Raw genomic sequence first — 10205 nt, 5'->3', positions numbered from 1 at the left:
TGTGAAGTGGGGGTGGGGGGAGTTCATGGCCAGATCCTCCAGGTCAGGTGCTTTGCATGCTAAATCTTACTTGACCTCCAAGCAATTGGGTGATGTAGTGCCCGGGCCACAGATGAGGATCCAGAGAGTCGGAGAGGCAAAGGGTTTTCCCCCAGGAACAGGATGGAGCCAGGAGTTGGACCCAGACCCTTAGGGTTCCAAGGTCTTCTCATCCCCTCTCAGTCAAGGTCAGCCGGAGGGGAGAATAAATGTGCTGGGGGCTCAGGAGTTCTTGGAGTCAGGGTTGATGATGCCACTGACCTCGCTGGACTTAACATTCATTCAACAAATATTTGTCAGAAGAACCAGAGGAAGCTCCGCCCCTAGCCCCAGGTGCCTGCCTAGGCACAGGCAACACTGCCGATGAGGTGGGACCCTCTCGTGGGTGTGTGGGCTAGAAGGGCAGGCATTGGCCGTAGGCTCTGGCTTGCTGCAGAGGTGCCTTTTGTCTGGTGAGGGGAGCACAGGTGGGGGATGGGGCTGGCCCCAGCCAGGACATCGTCTGTGTCACTCAGCAGCAGACTGACCGGCGCCTGCTGCCTGGCCAGCAATGCTGACCCCTCTGCCTGCCCTAGCCAATATTTGAGGTCAGGAGGCAAGTACAGCATCTGTGGGCAGACCACAGGGCCAATGGGGTTCTCCTCCAAGCCTTCTGCTGCCACTCTGCTTCCTGAAGCCAGAAGGCCCAGTTCAGGAGCTCTGCCAGGGCTCCCGTGGTCCTGCCTGCAGGGGTGAGGTAGCAGGACCCCCTTGTTTAGCCTCTCCTGCATCCTTAACTGCAGCAGGAGCCTGCCAGGCAGGTGTGCGGTGGGTATCTCTCGCCAAGGCCCCCTAGGCACTCTTGTGTCAGGGTGGTGCTGTCTGAGCTCCTGGAGGCATCTCAAATGGGGACCCTTTCTTAACCACAGACAGGCAGGACAGTGATGTCTTCCTGCATGACAGAAGGGGAAACTGAGGCCCAGAGTGATGCAGCCCGGGACCTCCCAGGACAAGGTCCAAGCTCTTACCTCAGGTACGGAGTTTCCATGATAACCGTGGGTCACTGCAGCCCCACTGCCGGGCCTGGGGTCTGCACTGTTACCAGCATCCCCAGGGACTCGAGGGATGGCACAGCTTTGGGAAGAAATCCTGCCCGTGGAGGGGTCTGTGCCCTGCCCCACTCAGACCATCTCAGCACTAGATATTAGCTTGCTGTGGGCCATCTGGGGGAGCGTCTGAGAGCCGGGCCTCGAAACTTGGCTAGAGTTTGGTCAGCACCACGAGATCCACCTGCCCACTGGGGCCTCCACATTCATCTCCCCAGGTGCTGCCTGAGCTTGGCTTGTGATTCCAAAACCAGGTGAAGGTGCAAAAGCCGTGTCTCTGCCGCGAGGGGCCCATGGGCCCAGGAACGCTCAGAACTGAGCTTGCTCCAGAGAAGACACGCAGGGCCAGGGAAGCTGGAGGAGCAATCGCCCTGCCCTCGCTGTCCTGGGGGGTCTTCCTGAGGGAGGTGCCATCTGCTCAGAGACTGAGGATGAGGAGAGAGGGGACAGCCTATGGGGACCGGGAAGGAGCCTCTCCCAGTCCCAGGGGTCATCTTCCATGAAGACCCAGCCCGTCTGAGGAGCTCCATCAGCCCCCGAGATGGGTGGCAGGGCTGGGGCTCTGTGGCAGGGCTTTGAACTCCCAGCCAGCCCCAGGACGGCTGCCTGGCTGTGTTGCTGGCCCTGCTCCTGGCCCTGCCCCACTGTCCCCGAACTGGATCCAGGCAGACAGGGAAATGTGGATGTCAGCTCTGAACCACCACATTCCTGAGGTCCCCTCTGGGCCCGGAGCTGCACGGCCTCCTCTTTCACGTTAACCCAAAAAGCCGTGCTGGGGGGTCCTGGCCCCCCCTACTCTGCCGCCTCTGCATTCCCTGCCCCTGCCAGCGCCGCCCAGCCAAGGCTTGCAAGCGCATTCCCAGGGGGCCTGGGGCGGCTGCCGCCTCCTGCAGGCGGAGTATTTTGGGGGTGTCCCCTAAATGAAAACAGGGCAGGAATGCTGGAGGCCACACCGTGTCCCCAAGGCTTGGGTGCGGTGCTTGGAGCTGGCACAGAAGAGAGCAGCAGGAGGGAGGAGGAGAGCAGAGGATGGGAGGAGAGAGGGGCCTGGAAAGCCCAAGAGAGCCAGCTGGACAGGGTGGGACGGCATGGGAAGGAGAGGGAGCCCCGTGAGGGCTGCAGGCCACCAGGGGCCTTGAAAAATCACTCGCGGGAACAAGGGTGGAAATCCTGTCTGCCATGACGCTCACCCTCTCTGTGGTCCATTTTCTCATCTGTGAGTTGGGGGATGATGTTCTGAGGTCCCCACAGGGCAGGGCCCGAGTAAGGGCTGAGGGGGAGCTAGGCTTGGCCTCCGCCCTGTCCTCAGGAAGGGGCCGTGTGGTGTCCACGTGTGCTGGCCCTGGTGGTCCCCTTGGGGTCCTGTTCCCCATCAGTCATGGCACTGGGCCTCCCTGTGGCTGATTTCTTGTGGGTCGTGGAATTTCTAGTTTTAAGGGGACCAGTGTGGCACAGCAGGGAGCTCCTTAGCAGCAGCAGGGCGCTCCCCAGGCAGGTGTGGGTGGGCGTCACTTATGCAGGCCCCCGAGGCACTCCTGAGTCCAGGTGGTGCTGTCTGAGGTCCTGGAGGCACGTCCTGGCTCAGGCAGAAATCTTGTTCAAAGGGAATCTTGTCAGATGCCTCCTACCCTGACATCCCCATCTGCTTCCCCACAGTGATAGCCTGGTAACCGGCTGTGCCTCTTTGTCCCTTGTCCTCCCAGGTCCCTACACGGATCAAGATGGGAGCCGCCTTAGAGATCTCTATTCTGCAGAGGAGGAAACTGAGGCACAGACATGGATGGAGGGAATTTGGCCAAGGCCCTTCGGCCTTCCGGGCCAGGACTCCAGCCCCAGCCCAGTGGCAGGAAGAGGGTCTCATGCCACCCCTCAACCCTGATAATCCTGCATGCACGGCACAGGCCTGGAACCGCCTCTCCCCTGGCCTGGTCCCACCCTAGTGGGCCCGGCAGTGGGACCTTCCATCCTGCCTCTGTCACTGCCACAGAAGAACATCATGATGCATCCCAGGCCTCTGTCCTTCAGGCCATGGGGTGCTTCCCTGAGCACAGCCACTCACCACATCCCTGGCTCTGGATCCCACACAAGAACTGGCCTGGGCCCCTGGACGAGGGTAAGAGGGAGACACAGCAAGGCCCAGAGAGGTTGACCGACTGCCCAGGGTTTCTGGCCAATGGGCAATGGAGCCGTTTTGACACCCAGGTCTGGCCTCTTTGGCCTGTGGCAGGCAGTGTTGGGAAGCAGGCTTGGGCCCCCTCCAGCCACCCCCGCTGCTCCTTTGAGCCCCCGAGGTGGGCACCAGACCCAGGCCTCTCCCACGGCAACAGGAGGGTACAGAGAAGGAGCCTTTGTCCAGCCCTGGAGAAGGCCCTGCTGGGCAGGGGCAGTTAATGGACCGGCCCGGGGTGGGCCCCACACAATGGAACGTTGTGCCGCCTGTCGGGGGTGATCACCATGCTTGCCCGTCAGGGCCCCGTCGCGGGGACACACAGCTCATGGGTGCGGACACACAGTGGCTGCCCAGGATCCAGGCCCTCCAGTCTGAGAACACAATGGCCATCAGTCACCAGCACGGCATGGGGCCCTAGGCATGGGGAATCGGCAGGAAAGGGCCGATGTGAGTGCCAGGGGCACCACCAAGATGCCCAGGCTTGGGAGGGTGAGGCCAGCCTGGCCCAGCCCTGCACAGCTGTAGCCTTGACATGCGCCTCTCCTTCCTGAGCCTTGGTTTTGCATTTCCACAGCTGGGCCAAAGCCCCCTCTGCCACGCCTGCCAAACTGTGGGAGAGATGATGGGAAATCAAGGAAGAAAAGGCTCATGGGAAAGAAAGTGTGCAGATAAGGCTTCAGAAAGGTAATGGGAAGCTACGCCTTGGTCTAAGAAGCCCATTCAGGACCTGCACACCACGGCTGTGGCCCCCAAACGCCCCTCAGATGGGGGAGAGCTGGACTAGGCGTCACATGCCAGGGAGCAGTCCAGGGGTCTCCCCACTGCAGACCACACCGAGACCCCGGGTGCCCTCTGGTCTCTCCACCGCAGACCACACCGAGACCCCGGGTGCCCACTGGTCTCTCCACCGCAGACCACACTGTGACCCTGGGCACCTGCTCCCCACTTGGAGCTGGTTTCTCCGAAACTGAAAAGAGGGAGTTCAAGACTCCCAGGCCGTTCCTTCTGCCTCCCTGGACACCAGAGGTGGCTGCCGTTGGGTGCTGAGGACCCCTGACACAGAGGGGCCCCAACATGGGCTGAGAGGGGGCCTGGGCAGTGCAGGCCACAGTGCCCTGCCTGCCCCGGCAGCATGCAGGGACCCCAAACCTCCAGCGCAAAATCACTAAAATAGCCAGCGGCAGCTTTCCCACAGGCCTCCCATGTGGTATTTTTAGCCCTGGAGCCAGAGGCTTGGCTTGTTAAGAATAGCCTGGGGCAGTGGGAACGTGCTTCGGCCACAGGCGGGCTGCAGACTCCCATGCACCAGTAGTGGGTGCTCCAAGGGCCGAAAGGCATCCATAGGCCATAGGCTCCCCCGCAGGAACAGGGGCAGGTCTCACTTGCAAAATCAAAAAGGCAGAATCCAATGCAACAGGCTTCTGTGACCACAGTCAAGAAAGAGGGTGGCTGTCCTCACAGAGAACCCCATGGCTGAGCCTCCCTGGGGCTGGCAGGCTGGATTTGGACTTCCACGTTGCCCTCTGTAGCCCCAGCCCGACACTCTCAGTGGGTGATGAGGGTGAGCTTCCAGGGTCAGGCTGGGTGAGTGGTTCCAGCCTCAGGGGTGAGGGTGCCACTCCCAGGTCACCCAGCCAGGACCTCATGCACTGGGTCAGCTCCTGCACCCTGGAGGGTCTGATAATTCTTCCCCAAAGAGATGCTCCACCACAGTGTAGGTCAGAAAGGGGCCTGGAGTTTTGTTGGGGGAGCCCTTGGCCCCTCAACACCCCAGCCAAGGAGGAGCACCCCAGCCCCTCATACATGCTCCTTGGAGATTTAGTCCAGGCCCCAGGGATGGAGTGAAGCTGTCCCACCATCATCCCAGGCACATCTGGGGCAAGAGACCCATCCCTAGTCGGCCCTGTTCTGCCGAATGGGCTGTTGTCCGAAGCTGCAGTCTCTGTAGGGCAGAGCGGTAAGGCTGGCAGGACTGCCGAGGCTTGGGATCCGGGGCCTACACAGCCAACCGTCAGTGCTGTGAAGACAAAGAACCTGAAAAGTCAAGGGTTTCCAAGAGTGACAGGGATAGCCTTTCATCCAGTTCTTCTTGACTCTGAAACCTTCTATGGCTCCCCAGTTCCTGTAGCAGCTAGAAATACAATTCACCGATGAATCCTTGTTTCCTTCCAGATACAAACTCATCTGGAAGCATTAAAACAATGGAAGCAGGTGAGAGCAGAGAGATCCCGAGCGCAGGTGAGGTGGGGTCCCTGAGGCGGGCTCAAAAGCTGCTTCCCAAAGAAGGGGGGCCCCTGTGTGCCCTCTGAGAGCACAGCCTGCAGACAGAGTCCAGACATCTCAGGCAGGCCTTTGAGGCCTTCGTGTTGAAGTCCAGTTCTACCACTTCCTAGGGTTATACTTTCGGCCCGGTGGGAGTCGCTGGTCCCCAGTTGACGGTGTCATTGGGAAAGTCCAGTGGTAGACCCCGGCACAGCAGGCGCTCAGCAGTGCAGCAGTATCATTGCTTAGCCCCACCTCCCATTCCAGACTCCGCACCCCTCCTCAGGCTCAGAGCAAAGGCCTCCCCCTGCCCCTCCACCCCCCCTCTCCTCACTTATCCCTGCAACTCTGCCCAAGCAAGACCTCCCCCTGGAATTCATTCATTTATCAACTCACTATGCAGCCAGCCAGCCATCGTTTCTTTTTTATCCACGTTTTCTGAGGGCCTGCTGTGCGCCAGCTGCTGGAGACATGAAGACATCGAAGACCCCAGGCCTTGACCTCCAAGAGCCCCCAGTTTGGTGGAAGAAACAAACAAGGAGACTGCAAAACACACCCTGTGATGGGGAGGGTTGAGGTGACCAGTGGGAGAGGCGAGCTGGCAGGGTTCAGTGGTGAGGGTGAAGGTGTGGGAGCAGGGACACAGCATGAAGGAGGAGATGGCCAGGTTGAGCTTTGCAGGCTCCAGAGGGAGGATAAAGAGCCGACACCTGGAACGTGCTCGGAGCACAGGAGGTGCTCGGTCAGTGCAGCCAGGACCATCCCGTCCTGCATCCCCACCATGAGCCTGGACTTTCTGGAAGGATCTTGCTTATCCCAGCATCCACACATCCTTGACCAGACCTGGTCAACATTTGTTTAGTAAGTGAATCAATGAATAGTTTGCTCCAAAAGGCTCTTCAGTAATGGAGTTAGCCTATGGGAAGCTGTGGGGTGAGGGAGGAGAGAGAGGATTCTGACCTCCCGAGGAGCTGGGCTGTGGTCTCCTGCTCTGCCTGACCCAGCCCTGGGCCCTTGGCATGAAAACCCTGTGGATATGCCAGCCCAGTGTTCTGTATCTTCCTTCTCTGTTGAGGCCTCTGCCAGCCTCCTCTCACCCATTCCTGCATGTGCTGCACCAATCTGTGTGGAGCGCCCACTCCAGCCAGGCCCTGCTCTATCAGCAAAGTCAGCGGGCAGAAACCTTGCCCCATGGCGCTGCTTCAGCCTGGTGAGACAGGCAACGAGATCGGGAGCAAGAGGGCAGTGTGGTCTGCTAGAAGTCGCAAGTGATGGGGAGTGGAGTGGGGGCATTTGGAGCACAGTGGACAGGGATTACGGAGGTACAGGGCAAGGCAGCCCAGGAGGAGGGAGCGGCCAGTGCAAAGGCCCCGAGGCAGGAGGGTGCAGAGGCCCGTGGGGTGGAGCAGAGGGAACTGGGAGGATGGGCAGATGGGGTTGGACCTCATCGGCCACTGGAAGGATTTTGATTTTCCTCGAAGACAGGAACTAGTGGGAGGCTTGGTCTCACATTTTCCCAGGAACCACCTGACTGCTGGGGTGAGAAGAGACTGGAGAGAGACTATGATGGAAGCCAGGAGGCCAACGAGGAGCCGGGGTGGTCCTCCGGGGAGACATGATGTGGCTTCAGCCCCAGTGGTGATGGCGGGGTAGAGCCAGCAGGGTTCTGAACTGAGTGGATGTGAAATGAGGGAAAGAGGGATGCTGTGGTCGGCAGATTCATGCCTCCCGCAAAGATGCCCCATCCTAACCCGTCACCCTTGACAGTGTGACCTCCACCACAAAGGGGACTTTGCAGGCATGAAGGTTAAGGACCCTGAGATGCGGAGATGGCCCTGGATTGTCTGGTGGGCCCAGCGTCATCACAAGGATGCTTATAAGCAGAGGAGGAGGCGGGGGAGCCGGGCAGATGTGAGGATAGAAGCAGAGGTCGGAGGGACGTGCTGTTGGCTTGAGATGGAGGAGGACCTATGAGCCAAGGAGCATGGGCGGCCTCTGGAAGCCGGAAAGGGCAAGGGCTCTTCCCGGAGCCTCCGGCAGAACCCAGCCCCGCTGCCACCTCGACTTCAGAACGGTGACACGGTGTCCAATTCCCGACCTCCAGAACTGTGAGATAACACGTGTGTTGTTTGAAGCCACTGCAATTGTGGTGTTTGTCACTGCAGCCATAAGAAACTATACAGGAGTTAAAGATGACCTGCTGACCTCTGAGCTCACACTAAAGCCTCCTGGAATGCTGTGGGTTGTGAGCAGGGATGAGAACGCAGCATGGAGATGAAGGACGCATCCACCCGGGAAGGCCCACTGGTATCGCAATCTCAGGGAAGATTCCCAGGCTGAAAAAAGAGAAAGTGGCCGGGGTGGCGTTGAATGCCCCATGTCAAACAAATGGCACCCAAGCAGTCCGTCAGTCCCTCACCTGCCACACAGACAGCACCTTGGACCCAGCAAGATGTCACTCACCACACTGATGCTGTCCACAGGCATCGCCTTGCTTTTGCAGTTCTGTGTGAGATTTGTCAACTTGGTTTGGTTCTGGGGCTGTATTAGAGCTGTCAGCCTAGGAGCCTACCCTAGTTTTGTGTCTGCACTATTTCCAAAGCATTGGAATAAAAGGCATTTTAACTAACACCAGGAACCCATGGGAATCTTTTCAAAGGATCTGCATCAGATCAGCCTAAGGAACACTGTTGTCGGTGATGAAATCTGTTGAGGATTCGAAGCTGGCGTGTGGTACACGCAAATTTCCTTTTTTTTAAAAAAAAATCAGTGATTAGAGGATTCCTTAGAGCAGTTTTAGGTTCACTGCAAAACTGAACAGAAAGTGCAGAGTTCCCATATCCCACCTTCCCAAACACACACACAGTTTCCTCCATGACTAACATCTTGTGGTACATTTGTTACAATTGAGGAACCAATATTGACCCATTATTATAAAGTCAGTAGTTGACATAAGCAGTCACTGTTGGTGTGGTGATTCTGTGGCTTTGGATAAATGTATAATGACATATATCCGCCATTACCGTATCACGCAGAATAGCTTCACTGCCCTCAATATCCTCCGTCCTCCATCCACTCACTCCTTACCTCCCCCAGCCCCTGGCAACCACTGATCCTTTCCTGTCTCCACAGTTTTGCCTTTTCTGTATGTCACAGGGTTGGAATCATACAGCTTGTAGCCTTTTCAGATCGGCTTCTTTCACTGAGTAATGTGCAGTTAATTACTCTTCTTGTCTTTCAGCGACTTAAGAGCTCATTTCTGTTTAGCACTGAATAATAATATTCTGCTATCTGGACGTACCGCAGTTTATTTATCATCCGCTTCGTGAAGGGCACCTGGGTTGCTTCCAAGTTTGGGCAGTTATGAAGAAAGCGACGAAAACATGCCGAAAACCTGGCTCATGCACTGTGGCGCGTGGAGGGGTCGCTTCAACCATCAAAGGAAGTTTGGAAAGAGGCGGAGTTTGGTGGCCTTGGGGCCCCTGGGGCAGCACGACTCCAGGGGGTGGGAGAGCTTTCTGGAAGGTGAGCTGTCCAGCAGTGTGGGGACTAGGGCAGCTAGGACATCTCAAGAAGTCCTTCCCTGACACGTTGCCTCCCCCGCCAGGTTTAAGCGGAGGCCGGGAAGAACTGACAGGGATGTGTTCTGCTCTGCGAGAAGACTTGGCACCGCTACGCCCCGGGACTCTGGGCCTGGGCAGCTCTTCCCTTGGGAGAGGGCACTGCTCTCCTGCTGCCGCCGTCACCTGCTTGCCATCACCACGAGGGGCAGCCTGAGGGCAGGGCGTGAGAACCTTTCATCTCTATCCCTGCTCCCCATCTCAGGACCTGCAGGTGCCCCTAGCCACACCTGAGCCATTAGTGCTTTGCCATCTGACCCCAGCAGTGCACAGGAAGAAGCAGGAGATGGCACAGATGGGCATGGAGCCAGAGCCACCCCAGCCCTGCTGCAGGACCACCCCTCAGCCACGTTATCAGTGCCCATCTAAGTCAACTGCTCACAAAAACAGGAAGACTGGGACAAGATCTTTCACCTTCCTTCGATTGTCATCATCCAATTGTTCTTCCCGCGGTGACGCCATCCGGCAGTTTCACCGATATTCCTCTCTGGCATGACAGGGCCAGGTCCACCCCCCACAGAGGAGACAATGGGGCGGAGAAGCCAGCCTTTCTGCAGGGCACAGACAAAGGGCTGTGTGGTTGCCAGATGCACAGAAAGACCCTCGACCACAACCTGGGCTTTCAGGGCAAACCCAAGGGGCTTTTCATGACTATGCTGGGGGCATGGAAATGACTCCTCAAAATGCAGCACTTGCAGCAACAGGGGAGCAGCCCTGCCAGAGAGGCCCAAGTCCTGGGCTCAAGTGCCTGCTGCGTGGCAGGTGGTCCCGGACAGTGAGGGCCCACTCAGAGGAAAACATGGTGAGACCTGGCATCTGGGCTTTGACAACTGGCCAGTAAGATAAGGCTGGCAGGGTTGTGGGCACAATTGGCCACAGCAACCACTGCACTCCTGGAAGGGCTGCATGAGGAGTAGGTGGCTTCCCCAGAGTCCCCACCTCCAGCAGGAAAGCATAGACAGGAACCAGAGGGGCTGGAACCTCTGGAGACCTGGTAGGGAAAGGCCACCCAACCCCGGTGCTTCTAGG

General features: G+C 58.2%; 1 long non-coding RNA gene across 1 annotated transcript; it reads left to right on the top strand.

The window, feature by feature from the left end:
* Nucleotides 1-469: 469 nt before the first annotated feature.
* Nucleotides 470-8185, top strand: LOC129008465 (uncharacterized). The gene is made up of 5 exons (XR_008492549.2): nucleotides 470-846; nucleotides 948-1051; nucleotides 2828-3237; nucleotides 5467-6417; nucleotides 7077-8185. It is a non-coding gene; the product is annotated as an uncharacterized LOC129008465 (long non-coding RNA).
* Nucleotides 8186-10205: the final 2020 nt, after the last annotated feature.

The sequence above is a fragment of the Pongo pygmaeus genome, chromosome 9, assembly GCF_028885625.2.
Source record: "Pongo pygmaeus isolate AG05252 chromosome 9, NHGRI_mPonPyg2-v2.0_pri, whole genome shotgun sequence".
In the NCBI taxonomy this organism is placed as follows: Eukaryota; Metazoa; Chordata; class Mammalia; order Primates; family Hominidae; genus Pongo; species Pongo pygmaeus.
This window is presented reverse-complemented; position numbering and strand designations above follow the sequence as displayed.